Source organism: Saimiri boliviensis, chromosome 5, assembly GCF_048565385.1.
Source record: "Saimiri boliviensis isolate mSaiBol1 chromosome 5, mSaiBol1.pri, whole genome shotgun sequence".
Taxonomy (NCBI): Eukaryota; Metazoa; Chordata; class Mammalia; order Primates; family Cebidae; genus Saimiri; species Saimiri boliviensis.
In genome coordinates this window covers 139,881,425-139,897,173 of record NC_133453.1, presented here as the reverse complement: position 1 = coordinate 139,897,173, position 15,749 = coordinate 139,881,425, and positions in this window count along the sequence as shown.

Below are 15,749 nucleotides of genomic sequence, written 5' to 3'. Positions count from 1 at the left end.
TTTAATTAAATGTGGTGTTTGCTGTCATTTCTGTAAGTCATCAGGCAGCAGACCCTTGGACCAGCACAGAATCCCATTAAAGACTTGCTTCAGTGGGAAAATCAGATCATCCTCACCCCGTTTCAAATTACAGTGCCTTTCCCAGGAATATGATTCACGGTAAATATAAGGTTGTCTTGTAAGTTTGGTGATAGCTGCTTCAGTGGTTAAGGTTAAAAGGCTGGTCTTTGTTCTTGTGGAGGGACTCCCCATGCCTACTGCTGGAAGTTCCTCTGTTAGTCAGGTTTGTCCTGGCCTCTCTGAGAAGATAGTGCTGGAAAAACTGCCATCTTTCTCATCTTACCTTCCTGTTGTCTGATCCTAGACTGGCCTCTCTGAAAAGTGACCAACACTATTCCAGCAGGTTTCTGTCTGAATAATAGCCTGGAGATGTCAGGCACGCACAAGATGACCACATGCCCTCTGGGGACAAATGAGATCTAGAATGACCAAGAGAACGTGGATCTGCATTTTTACTGATTCCACTGAGCAGGTATGGCCCCAACACTCCACTTCTGCCTGATACTCATAAGGCAAGCTCCCTTCTGAAGTTATCTTAGATGGCCAGGCCATTTATAAAGTTGCCGTCTATTTTGTCTGGGGCATATTCAGTTAAAGATATTGAACTTCTTTCACTATTGTATGCTAAGATTCAAGGATCAAAAAAACAGTAAGACAGGTTTTGCCCTAACGAAGGCCATATACCTAAATGGTACTTATTAAGGGGAGACAGACATGAACACAAGGATTTGTAATAGAGCAAGGAAACAGAGTGAGAAAAGATATGTGAAGTGTAACTCAGAATGTTCTCTAAAAGTCTGAACACAATAGGTATTTTCTGGATGGACAGAATGAACCCCACTGTCACCATCCTGTATCTCTGGGGTTACTCAAAGAAGAATTCAGCTTGTAGGGTGGAGGGAAACTTTTCCCACTGTTAAACTGGATTATGAAAATGTACCCAGTGGTAACAATGACTTAAGTGTATAACTTAGTCATGGCCCCACGGATTATCATGAGGCTGTGGAGGGGCGACTGGCTGCTCGTCTTCTAACCCCATGTGGAAATTGGCATAGCTAGGCCAGGTGCAGTGGCTCACACCTGTAATCCCAGCACTTTGGAAGCTGAGGCGGGTGGAACATGAGGTCAGGAGTTCAAGACCAGCCTTGCCAACATAGTGAAACTCCATCTCTACTAAAAATACAAAAATTAGCCAGTCGTAGTGGTAGGCACCTGTAGTCCCAGCTGCTTGGGAGGCTGAGGCAGGAGAATCGCTTGAACCCAGATGTTGGAGATTGCAGTGAGCCAAGATCTTGCCACTGCACTCCAGCCTGGGTGACACAGCGAGACTCTGTCTTAAAAATAAATAAATAAATAAATAAATAAATAAATAAATAAATAAAAGAAAAATAAAAGAAATTGACTCAGCTGATTACCATCTGGGGGTGCAAACCCAGGATGTACATATCTAGGCCCTGGTTTAACCTGGGTAATCTCATTCTATATTCTTTTTAACCTAGATAGTGGTCCTGTAATACTTTTTACAGCCCAGGTTTATACAACTAAAAATAATAAACTTTCTTTGTATGTTAGTGTCCATTTGACTCAACTGTGTAAAATAAATTCTCTCCTTACATTCACCCCATCTCCTAGGACCCTTTCTTTAGAGCCTGTCACCTATTGTACCTGACACTGTGTCTTACACATTTGAGGGCCTCACTTAATAGTTACTTAATGAATGGATTGATAAATGAATGGGTGAATACATTTATCGGTGCCAAATTTTCATCTCTCATCTCTGTAAAAACCTATTGGATGCCCATTTCTCTATTTAGTCTGTGGCTCTCTCACAAGTTATTAACTAGTTATTTTCCATTCAAGGTCATGGGCAAGACATCTAGTCACTGAAAACAGATTCAGCAAAAATTTTCCTTCTCCTCTTTGTCGAAATCTCAAAGAAAGAAGGAAGAGAAAATTAAGAATGTAAATGTGATGATTAAACTGTGGATATATCCTTTGTTCGCCTTAAATATGCTTGTTTTCTTTCCTTCTGAGTAGACACATAAAGAATCACATTTGAGGGTTTATACATCTGTTTTAACCTGAACGGTTTAAGAATCATGTTTACAGAATTAATTTGGTTATAAATATGAGAACAAATTTAGGGTACAACTTTAACTCGATCTTTCCCTTAGGCAAGCTGATTCATAAAGTCTGAAATATTGTTTTGGCCATGAAGTAATGTTTCCTCAAGCTTAATAAGTAAATGGAAGGAGAAAACCTAATAAAGCTCAAATCCCCAGCAGCTAAAAAGTTAACACCTTAGTGATGGAAAACCAAAATAAGAAAGGATGGAGTCCCGCCAGCACACAAGAGGTCCCAAACCTGCTAAACCTCTTTCTTAAAATTGTAACTCTTTTCTTTCAAGTTATTCAACCTTTCACCTAATAGGTCCCTTTTGCTGACCCTTGAACTATGGTTATTTGTATAGCATTGTGGTAATAGAGTTTGGAAATCTGAAAAACATTAAGTTAAATGCAAGGGTGTTGAGAAGGTGAAATTCTTTAAGTGAGCTGAAGAAATTCTAGCTGGAAGATTTAAACATGTTTCCCCGTAAGAGTAAGGGATAAAAAAAAATATTGTGAGTCTTTGGAAACATTATCAAAGTGTTTTAAGTAAAGAAAAAGAAAGAATATTATTGACAACACAAATGTGTGAAGAGTGGAGAAAAGTAACATTCTCTTCAGCGGCTATTTTAAAAATTTTTACAAAAGTAAAAACGTAGACCCATCAAAATTTTAATTGATATGAAATGTATTGCCAATAACACCAATACTAAAAAATTATTTTATTTATTCAAGTGATTGCAATTCACAGTCTGTAATATGAAGAAATGAGGAAGGCACAATATTCCCAGAGAGATTTTTCTTTCTTTGCGGGACTTAGTTTAATGGCATTGTTTTATTCTTTCTTCAAATGGGTTAAGGAGAAGAAAGGGAGGACATGAAATTGTGACTCCTTTGAAACAATATTAAAAGTATGCAAGCGTTAGTTGTTTTGACTATCCCAAAATATCATGATCTGAAGTGAAAAAACTTGAGTCAGTCTTAAGTGTCTTTTTATTTACAATATGATCATCATTGTCATCATCATCTAGATTTTGGCTCTTTAATTCACATTTTTAGCTTTAAGTATCTATGGTCTTTCTTCTGCAGAATTTTGGTGCTGACTTTTCAGTATTATTTGTGATTCTCTAGAATTTAATATCTAGTTGACAACAGAAGACCTCCTAATTTTTTAGTTGAGAAACGGAGATTCGCAGATAACAAGGGTTAAAATCAACCAATGTGTTATAATCTTGAATGACAGTAATAAAAGTGACTATTATAACACCTCTCAAAGGATGAGCTTTAGAGATGAATTTCTGGGATAATTTGAGAGATCGAAAAGTCTTTCTATGCATGACACCTGTAACCACATCTGCCTATCCTCTTTCTTCATATCTACCTACCTACCTTCTCACAGACTTGCTTTGTGCCTACATTAAGCAGTCCGTTCATTTATTCATTCAACAAACATTTTAGAGCATATCTTTTATGACTGTTTTTGTGCAAAACCCCAGTAGGAAGATTGAAAGACAAAGTCATTGGTCTCAAATAATTTTAGATTAAGGCACTGAAGACTTTGGATACATGCAAAATATAAATGCAAAATCTGGTAGATAAAAACATTGGTCACTCTAAGTAGGTTTGGTTCTGTATTTTTTTTAGTAGTAGTAACACTGAACCTGAAATAAGCAAGCTTGGATTTGAGGCCTACATTCTCGACTTAGGTTTGCCACTAACTATCTGGCTAAGAACCTAGGATGGGCCAGTCCACTTCCCTCTCTCCTTCACTCCAACCCAGTGATTAATTCTGTGTTCACCAAGTCTTATCTCTAAAAGGACCATTGGAAACACAAAGTCATTCTGGCACTCCTTAGCGCTGCCTTTCTCTTACTTGCATTCCCAGAATACCATGTGTGAATCTCCAATACAGTATAGAGCATACTTGGTGAGATATTTGCTAATCTATCATTTTTCCCATGTTCTTCTTATCTTCCTACCCCCAGCTTCTACTATAATGCCTGAAACATCGCATGTGCCACAAATATTTGAATCAATGAGCGAGGGTAACAGCTATAATAGAAAGGAACTCTAGAAACAGATAGAAACAATATGAATCTGGCAGTGATTATAATCTCACCTAAAGAATATGCATTATGTATTTTGCATATTTTATTATATAACAGAAATCTTCTGTGTGGGTGACATTTAGTATGGGAGGCAGTTTTCTCCTGCCATATGGCAGTGTAAGTCTATTAGAGTATGTTTTACAGTTTGTTGGAAGACCTGTCAAATCAGAGAAGAACTAATGTATGCCCACCCAGTCACCACTGGCGTGTGCAAGAACAAATGTCTCCTTTCCGGGTCCCCACTGTACACTTGGTTCATTGACACCTTATATCAGTGGCCTTCAGGACAACAAATAATCTAAAACTTGTGTGATCATTTGTATAAAACTCCCAGATCATAATGTCCACTGACATTAAACATCTGGGTCTGTTCAGGTATTGATTACATTGCTGTTTCTACACATGGAATTTGTGGAACCATTTTTACACATCACTCCAGTGAGTTTGATCAAACAAGCAGGTATAAGTCATCTAAGAGGTTAATTCATCCAATGTGCTTTATATAATGTGTGTCCAATAAATGTTTCTGGAGTGAGTGTTTTCACTGAGTTAATGAATTTGAATAAACTTGTAAGTATGAGTGTCTGAATATTACAAATTCCATGAGAAAGAGAGACTGGGTTGTCAACTTATTACAAAGAAACTCTTCAAAAAACAACCTCCATGCATCAGCATGGGGAAAATGGTTGTATGTTGAACTGATGTGCCTGTCAATTCAGCAACCTATGAATGTAGCTATTAACCAAAAATATAGAATTAGAACCTACTAATACTTTTGAGGTGTATGCATCACTTATGCCGATCTTTGCCTACTCTAACAAGATATGGTCCTTGTCTTTGTGTTTTCATTTACTTCATGAGCTTGTCATTGGGTTGGATTTTTGTAGGTCTGATCAAAGGAGAAAGATTGTTTTGAACTCCACACCAACTTCATGAGTTAACACTTTTGAAAGAGAGGCGTATCATATACTCTGATGGTGTTAGTCCATACAGGCACTAAAGGGAAACTTCTCAATAAATCATAGTGATTGACTGCAACATATTTTAATGTATTTCTGTAATCCTTCTTAAGAAAAATATATACATAGCCACATAGTTATCAAATGCACACACTTTATTATTATTGAAAAAAAAACCTTTATAACCCAGTTATTTTCTTACACTGTTTGTTCAAATCGGTTAGGAAACAACATTGAATAGATCGATGTGTTCATTGTGGTAGAATTATATTCAAGAAATTTAGATGTTCACGTTTATTGACAGTTGTATGTATGTAAAAGGCATGCATTATTCTATTTATGGATTTATTGAGGGTAAATTAAGGGCAAATATAGTTTTTCTTTCGTAGATGAAAAAAAGTTCAGGCTATGCTTAAAAGAACCATCTGTCTATCTTCTTTCCTCGTGGGGTTTTAACAATGTAGAACCAAAGAATTTCATTGATCCTATTTTGCATCCCCAAGGATTTGCTTCTCTCTGTCCTTTCCCAAGTGTTTGTCATTTCCCATGAAGCTATATCCAACTTTTAAGTACATAGAGTTCCTTTCTTGCTTAATCCCATCATGAGCCTAGAGCTATTCTTAGCCAGAATTAGGCTTTCTTGTAATGATTGATGTTATATCAGTATCATTAGAGATTATGACCAAAATTATATCAAAGCATTCTACAGCTCACTGATCTTTAGAGGGGCAGTTCTTAGTTACAATTTATAAAAGTGATCAATTCCAGTCCAAAACAGAATTATAACCTCCTCACCCCACCTCCTAGTTTTCTTATCTCAGTATTTTTACCCCCATTTCAGTTTCGTGGGTATGGAGTCTCAGAGATTCTTTTTCTTTTCTACCTGTCTCTTAGCCTGAGTGTTTACTTTGTCACCAATTCCTATCAATACACTTCGGTAATTTGTTTTCATTTGTCATATGCTTTTCCTTCCCACTGAGAAGGCTCAGGTTCAGATCCACATGGTTGCTCTTCTGTTCAGACTAATCTCTTAATTGAATTCTCAAGCCTTGGCTTTATATAAGCAGTGCTCCACACAGCTCTCTAAAATACAGCTTGGAAATTCTCATTCTTCCCAAGCACAATTCAAGAAACCCTTTGGATCCCACAACATAAATAATAAAAGCCACATTCTTAACTCTTGACCTCGTGACACAGTATGACTCCTACATCAACCACCTGCACCTCCTTTTCCCTGTCCCTCACCCAGCACCAGTTCATTTTCTTTCTCCTCCCATATGAATGGGGTTTGCTAAATGGTGGAGAATGGGAGATGGTTGTCCATTATCATCCCTTCTATGTGGAGGACTCCTCCAACAGGAAATTCAACTATAGGAAATATTAAGGATTTGGGAGTCAACAAGTCTGGATTTGAATCCCATGTCCCATCCTTTTCAAGTCATGCCAGTTTAAACACTTTAATTGGAAGATGGAGATAATCCAGATGAAGTTAATGTTCATGTGAAAGTATGTGCTGGAAGAATGGGAACAATTATTAATGAGTATTATTTATATAATAATCACTTTGAAAAGTTGTTTTCAGTTCTGTTCTTAACCCTGATGTGACAGTCTGACCATCTGTGTTCAATGGGCTGGGTCCAGTCACCTTAAGGCCAGTTCTTCAGAGAGAGTCAAAGCTTGTGTTTCCGCTTCCCTAATGGTCCCCAGATTAGCAAGAGTCTTGCTGGCAGGTGGAGTTTCCATGTCTGCCAATTGTTCTCACTGGCAAATATCTTCTCATTAGTTTCTTCTGCTAAATAGCATCTCACTTCAGATTTGCTCAAAAGAGCAGATCAAAGAAAGTGTGTGAACTTCGGCCTGGGTGTGAGACTGAAGAAGGAAGGGCAATGACAAGGTGAAACTCATTTTCCAAAGCGATTTTGTCAGGACTGAATACTTGTGAAAAAAGATCTTCCTGGTTTTTTTTTTTTTTTTTCATTTCCCTTCCATTCATTAAGGTCTGTGTTGCAACCTGAAAATAAACTAATCAAAAACTGAAACTGGATAACTCTTTTAATACTTCCAGAATTATAGGAAGATCTCTTGAAAGTAATCAAACTAAGGTGAGTAATTTAATAAGAACACATAATAGATATGTAACTCTGGTTAGGTTAAGAACCCATGGAGAAATATATTAATCTCCACTCATAGCAAGTGAATAATAATATTAACAGCAGTAACAACTGTACTTAGTGTTTCACTTTTTCAAAGGCAGGTCACATCAGCATGTTTGGTCCTCATGGGAACCCTACCCAAGAAATAGACCATGAATCATGTTTTTAAAAACAAAGATGGCACTTTCCCCAAACATCGGTCTCTTCATTGTAGATGGACAAAATAACTTTTGATTTACAGCAGCTACATATGAGAGTCCTGATTTTGAATAATTACTTCCTTTTGAGTACATCTAATTTTAAAACACATATCAAATATGATGTTTTATAGACATGTAACATTTTTATTATGGGGAAAATGTAAAGTGGTCCCTGTACAAGGGAAAAGGTTTAGAAAATACACATTAACTATGAAAATATGAGCTAGAAACGCTTGCTTATTACTCATAGAACTATTATTCAATTATTGGCACATTTCTTTTTGTTGCATTTTCTGCTATATATTTGTGTGTACATTTGAAATTATAGTTTTACATGACTCCTTTGATTCTATTTAACATCATAGCAGGATGTATTATAATGTCTTTAATATTTTTTGAAAACGATTTTTTTGACAGCTTCTTGATGTGGCATCATAATAATGTAATAAGCTAATCTTTTTGCAATGAAAATCCAGATTTTTCCCAAAAAAAGTATTTTTATTATGATGAAGTTTTTCAGTTGTTTTCAACAACTACCTTTAATTACAGAGGAAACTTTCTCAGAAGCACAACTGTTATGTCAGAACGTATAAATGTTTCAACAACTTTTGTGCATATTTCCTCCAAGTTTTAAACAAATTAGTCCAACAATATCTTCAGAAAGTGTCTCAAACAGATAGTGTACATACTGTTTTCATTCCAAAGTTACACCTCTAGAAAAAGAAGCAAATAATTATTTAAATAAATGTATATGTTTGATCATCATGGCTGCATGAGGATCCAGCACTCCTGTTAAGTCATCTTCTACATTGTAATTATAACCCATACCAGGAGAGGAAAAACCAGATGACTTTCCTGGAGGATTAATTGACATAAACTCTAAAGAGGAAATTGAGTACTGTACGGTAAGGTCTGGGTGATAGAATACAGCTCGAGGGCCCTTTTCTTTTATTCCTACATCTTCATTGACTTCCTGGTGACCAAAGTGCCCCTTATCCTTCAAGCTCATCTGTTCCAGGACCTGGGTTTGATCCCTTTTCTGTGCACTTTATCCTACACATCATAGCACATTCCATTTAGGAACTGTTGGAGATCAGTAATTTTGTCTGGTTCTATTTTTTTTAAATACCAAGCTCAAACTACCTGTCTGCATTAAAATGAGTATTCAGGAACTGTTAAATGAATGATTTTTTTTTTTTTTTTTGAGATGGAGTTTCGCTCTTGTTACCCAGGCTGGAGTGCAATGGCATGATCTCACTCAATGCAACCTCCACCTTCTGGGTTCAAGCAATTCTCCTGTCTCAGTCTCCCGAGTAGCTGGGACTATAGGCGCGAGCCACCATGCCCAGCTAATTTTTGTATTTTTAGTAGAGACGGGGTTTCACTGTGTTGCCCAGGATGGTCTCGATCTCTTGACTTTGAGATCCACCCACCTCAGCCTCCCAAAGTGCTGGGATAATAGGCGTGAGCCACTGCACCCAGCTGAATTAATGTATTTTCTAAGTTATTAGTGAATGGAAAAAGTTTCAATGATCAAACTGCATTGATGAAAATTTCTCAACTCTAGTTGAGCTCCTGATTATATTGCATTTATCCTGAAAAGATTTAATAGGCACAAGAAGAACTCAATACATTGCAATCATACTTCCTTAGGTATCCATAGCATTTATCCTTTTGCTCCCTCTTTAAAAACATAATACCTTTTTTTATTAATAAAGGTGGTGTTTTTGACTGCTAATGTCTCCCCTTTTTCTGTTTTAATAAGAAAATAGAGTATGTTGAAAAGGAAAGGTTTTAGGCACTTTTTTTCTGGTTAAGAATAGAAAAGTATAGCTTGCTTTTTTATTTGTGTGCTAAGGATATCATTTAGGAAATCAGCTTACTGTTCAGGAAGCCTTCTCATGAACAATATCTGGTAGGGTCGACATGGTTAAGTATTTGGTTATCAATTAAATTTTTTTTAATTAAAATTTTTCTTAAGTTATTTGTACATTTACTTTTTTATTCAGTGGGTAAAAAATAAAGTGAATACTTCATAAAACTAGCCAAGGGAAAAAAAACACAATAGTTTAATCCTTTGCTTGGAGAGTAAGCCTAATATTAATTGAGAATAGTGTTAAAACTACAGAAAAATTGAAAAGATAGTGCAGAGAGCTCTCATATATCATGGCTCTATTTTCCCCTATTATTCACATTTTACATTGGTATAATACACTTGCCACAATTAATGAATTAATATTGATACATTATTAAGAAAAAGTATACATTATCAGATTTTACCCAATGTCCTTCTTATGCCATATTACAGTTAGTAGTCATGTCTCTAGGCTTTTCTTGGCTGGGACATTTTCTTAGATTTTTCTCTTTTCAATTACCTTGAACATTTGAGAAGTACTTGTCAAATATTTTGTAGAATTCCCCTCAGTTGAGATTTGTCTGATGTTTTTCTTATTATTTAACTAGAATTATAGTTTTTAAGAGGAAGACCACAGAGGTAAAGTGTCATTCTCATCATGTCTCTCATCAAAGATATCTGCTATCAACATGACTCATCAGATTTTTCCACTGCGTAGTTGTTATTTTTCTACTCTTTCTATACTGCACTCTTTGGAAGACAATTATTGTATATAGCACAATAGTTCACACACTAAAAGTATGAAGAGTTAGAATCCATCTCACTGAGTGTGGATTCCCATGTACATTATTTGGAATTCTTTTGCATAGGAATTTTGTATCTATCTAATTCCCACATCATTTGAATTTGCTTTGCACCACTGAATTTGCTTTACACCATTGTCAAAAGTCAGTTGACGATATTGGTGTGGGTCTCTTTCTAGGCTGTCTATTCTGTTTCATTTCTCTACATGTCTGTTCTTTCACCAGTACTATGCTTGGTTGAATACTGTGGCATTTATTAAGTTTTGAAATCTGGTAGTGTCAGGCCTCCAACTTTGTTTTACCTTTTCAGAACTACGTTGGTTGTTGCAGGTCTTTTGCTTTTTCACAGAAACATTAGATGCAGTTTGTCAATATTTATGTAATAGTCTGATGGAATTTTAATTGTTGATTGAGATTGTGTGGAATTCCTAAATCAAATTGAGAAGAATTTATATTATTTAATTAAATCTTCCAATCCATTAATATGTAATATCTCTCCACATATTTAGGTGTTCTTTGATATCTTTCATTGTGTTTTAGTGGGAATTAAACCATTAAACCAAATCCATGGATTTTTAGAAGCTCATAGGTCAAAAAGAAGTCATGAGAAACTAAAACATTATTTAAACTATATGGAAATAAAAATACAACTTATCAAAATTTGTGTATAATCACATGCTGCATGAGGGAAATTTATAGCATCAAATATATTAGAAATGTATTAGAAAAGAAGAAATACTAAAAGTTAATAATTCAATCTTCCATTTTAGTAAACTAGAGAAAGAAGAACAATTTAAGCAAGGAGAAGAAAAGAAATAAAACTTGTAACAAAAATCGGTGAAAATGAAAACAGGGAAAGAATAAGGAAAATCAACCAAACAGAGAACTGGTTCTTTGAAAAGTTTGATAAAATAGAGAAACCTCTAGCCAAGCTAACCAAGAACTAAAGAAAAATGACACTGATTACCAATATCAGAAATAAAAGAGGTTTTATCAGTACATATCATATGGGCATTAAAAGAATAACAAAGCAACAGAATGAGAAAATCTATGCCCACAAATTTCCTACCCTAGATGAAAAAGACTGATTCATTGAAAGACACAAACTGTGAAATCTCATACTAAAATAAATAAATGGAGACTCTGAATATCTCTATATTTATTAAATAAATTTAATCAATAATTAATAGCCTCCAAGAAAAAGCACCAGGCCCACACGGTTTTAATGCAAATATTTAAAAGGAAACAATACTTTCCACAATCCTTTCCAGAAAATAGAAGCAGAAGAAATAATTTCTAACCTATTCTTTAACTTCAACATTACCCTAACTAGGTAATTACCATTACCTTAATCCCCAAACCAGGGAAAGAGAACAGCATAGGAAAATGGCAAACCAATATCTCTCATGGAAATGGGCACAACATCAAGAATATACAAGCAAATTAAATTCAACAATGTATAAAATAATTATACATTGCAACCAAGTGAGTTGTATTTTAGGAAGGCAAGGCTGTATTGAAAGCTTTCAACGTTAGAAAATCAATTCATAACATAAATAGGCTAAAGAAGGAAAACCGTATGAGTATATGAATTTTTACAGAGAAAGCATTTGACAAAAACAACAAAATTGATGATAAAAACTCACAGTAAACAGGATTAGAAAAACTAACTTGATTTTTTAAATCTACAAAAACTCAGAATTAACATCATACGTAGTGGTAAAAGACAAGACATTTTCCCCTTTGAGATCAGGAACATGACAAGTATGTCCTCTCTCACCTCTCCTGTTCAATACCAAACTCGAAATTCTAGCTAGAGCAGTAAGAAAAAGGGGGAAAAAGAATACTATAAAAAGGGGGGAAAAGAATAGTATAAAAGTAGGAAAGGAATTGAGTACAGTGGCTAATGCTTGTAATCCTAACACTTTGGGGGGCCAAGGCAGAAGATCACTTGAGACCAGGAGTTTGAGACCAGCCTTGACAGCATAGCAAAATTGTATCTCTACCAAAATTTAAAAGAGGAAAAATTAGCTGAGTGTGGTGGTAGGTACCTGTAGTCCTAGCAACTCAAGAAGCTGAGGCAGAAGAATACCTTGAGCTCGAGAGTTCAAGACTGCAGTGAGCTATGAACACACCCCTACACTCCAGACTGGGTGACAGAATGAAACTCTGGCTCCAAAAAAAAAAAAAAAAAAAAATTTAGTAAGATTAAAAATAAGTAAGTAAAATCATCTTTATTTGCAGATGGCAGTGTCATTAATGTGAAAAAATCAATTTGAAAAATAATCACCTGGATAATATATAAAATGCATATATTCCCTAGAAAAATCCACAGACATTCTTATTTAGTAAAAATGGGATCTGGCCCAGAAATATGCATGTTTTAGAAATGATCAAGTGTTTCTGATGATCAGCCAAGTTTGAGAAGTCCCTGAGTGAGATGCCATTGAAGAAGCAAGGGCACATCATCTTTAAGGGTTGAATCAAATCTTAAGAACCTAGATGAAAACAATGGAAGGTCACAACAGAGAGGAAGAGTTATCATCTCTGGGTGGCCTTGTCCAGTAATAGAGATTCTAAGCATAAATAATTTCCTTATTTTTTCAATTTATATTTTTTAACACTATCATCTAGCAAACAGTATATCTAGCGTTTAGCAAATGCCTTCATCACCTCCCCGCCAACAGCAACAACAACACAAAACAGATGCCGAAGCAAAAAAGGAAGGAAAGAAAAAGCAAGGAAGCAAGAGCATTTCTGTGCATTAACATATTTTCTAAGCAAATGAAAATATAATTCCTATTTTTAATTTTTTATCTTATTAAAGTCAATTTAATGCTAGAAATGTGAAGTTAGCAAAGCCTAATATAAGGCCATTTTTAAAAAGCTTTGATAAGACAATATGAATCAAATTCTTTTCCAGACCCACACTATGTTGAAGAGCATAGTTTGTTCCTTAGTTCCTCTTTGAATTTCTTAAAGTGGTGAAAGAGAATCACAAGAGTTAATTCTTGGATGACCTGTAAGTTGGTGGATTCCAAACTGCAAAATCAGGTTCTGGTTCAAGCAATGTGAAGCCCCTTTGGGGCTCCTCTTGGGAACTGTCTTAGGGCTTCTTTCTTGTTGGGGTCTGAACAGTCAGCTAAATCAGCCTACCTCCTGCATTTTATGCTTCCCAGTTATATGCCCAAACCCTACCTTTCCTGTAGGCTAATGAAGACTCTCTGAATGACTGCAGGTAAAACATACACCACTCACAGGTTAGAAGTCAAAACCAGGGCAGGCATGGTGGCTTACGCCTGTAATTCCAGCACTTTGGGGGGTCGAGGTGGGTGGATCACGAGGTCAAGAGATGGAGACCATCCTGGACGACATGGTGAAACCTTGTCTCTACTGAAAATACAAAAATTAGCTGGGTGTGGTGGCACACATCTGTAGTCCTAGCTACTCGGGAGGCTGAGGCAGGAAAATTGCTTGAACCCAGGAGGTTGGAGGTTGCAGTAAGCTGAGATCGCACCACTGCACTCCAGCCTGGGCAACAGAATGAGACTCTCAAAAACAAAAACAAAAACAAACAAATACAAAAACAAACAACAACAAAAAGTCAAAACCAGAACACTATATATGGAAAAAATAGAGCAATGAAGAGTCTCATACCTTCTAGGTAACTTAGACAGCTGTCATAGCTTCCAACTCCTCAGTCCCCATTCTACCATGATGGGGTTGTCTTAAAGGGGATACACACACACACACACACACACACACACACACACACACACACACAATTTATTTTTTAAAATTAAATCACTTCTAAATTATAAGCAAGAGAATTCTGAATAGTTTATCAAAATCCTCTTGACCAAACTCATTGCAGTGGGTGAAAGCATACACTTTTTCTCTTGTTTTGTGAAATGTGCTCTGAAAACTGAAACCTGGGGGGAGGATTCCTATGTGTGTGTTGAAGAGTCCTATATTTCTCTCTTTCCTGCACAGTGTCCCATTACACAACCCTGGAGCCTGGTGTCATGTTCTTGTTCTTATTTTTTCCATCCTAGTGAGAGAGACTTTTCTGTTCCTCCTCTCTTCCCTTCTCCCTGTGGTTCCCAGAGAGGAACTTGAGTTTTGAAAGTGTCACAACAGCGTCAGTGCTGATGTATAGGCCACAGTTGTTTCTCTCAAAAGGGCTTCAGAGCCCTCCCTTCTCCTCTGTTCCCTTCAAGTTGGGAATGATTCATCAGCTGGCCTTTAGCAAGAAAAGGGGCCAGCCTAGGGTCTCAGGCCTTTGACCTCTGTGAAGAGAAAGGTCACACTGCTAGCAACTGTGCAAGCTCCAAAGCTGGAGACACAGGCATAGAAACCCGAGGCGGAGGCGCCAGGCAGAGCAGAGGGGGATGGTGGGAAAGAGTGGGAGTGTAGAAAAGTTAAGAGTATATTTCTAAGAGACTCAGTGGATCAGCTGACAACTGGGGTCAAGGGTCATATTTATGCTTAATTCCCTGAGCATGTTACAGTAACATCTGCTTGTTAAAGAGTCTTTAGGGAGTGGGCCTGGGGACCAAGTGCTTCTGACCTCCTTCCACAAAAGGGGACAGGCTAAGAGATTAGGGGTTCCTATTAACGCCTGTGTTTGACTTAACGACTCTCCCCGCCCTCTCCTGGGCGTGATTTGTCAGCTTCACCCCATTTCATTTTATAATCTTGCTAAATATTTAAATGAGCCCCGAGTCTGTCAGTGAAGCAGCATCTGAAACTGCAGAAAAGAAAATTAGATTTCTATGGGGAAAAATCTGGGTGAAATGTATCTAGTGAGAAAGATGAAGAGAGGTAAGAACAAACCGAGGAACTGCTTTGTGTGTGAGAAGGGAGTCATTTCACAAAAACTTCTCAGGTTTTGACATCACAAACAGAATAAAAAGTCAGTTCTAGTTGTGTAATACACATTTTAACAGGAGGGGCAATTTGATCATTTGGTAGTCAAGAGATTATAACTTTATGTGATGTTTTGCCTCCGTCATTGATGGTCTAAACTCAACATGAGGACGGAACTCACCATCCAGGGGAGGTGAGCTGAGAACACTGATTTCACTCTTCCATTGACCTTTTTTGTTTGAGTCACTTTTATACTCTTTATGCATCCTTTAAAAGTTTAGGTTTTATTTTCTCCTGTCACCAAATTTATGTATTTATAAATAAATCGATTTATAAATAAAATAAATACATTTTATGTGTAAAATGCCCTCTCGCAATGTCTCTGGCCAAATTAATAATCAATGAAAGCATAAAGTAGTTACTGGAAAATGGGGGTAAAACAGCAAAACATGCACTGAGCTACTAAATTCTTTTTCTTTTTTAAAAAATTATTTATTATTTTGAGAGTACATGGTTGGTGCATACATACACACACATGCACACACACACACACACACACACACACATATATATATATATAATTTTTTTGAGATGTAGTCTGGTACTGTCACCCCAGCTGGAGAGCAATGGCACGATT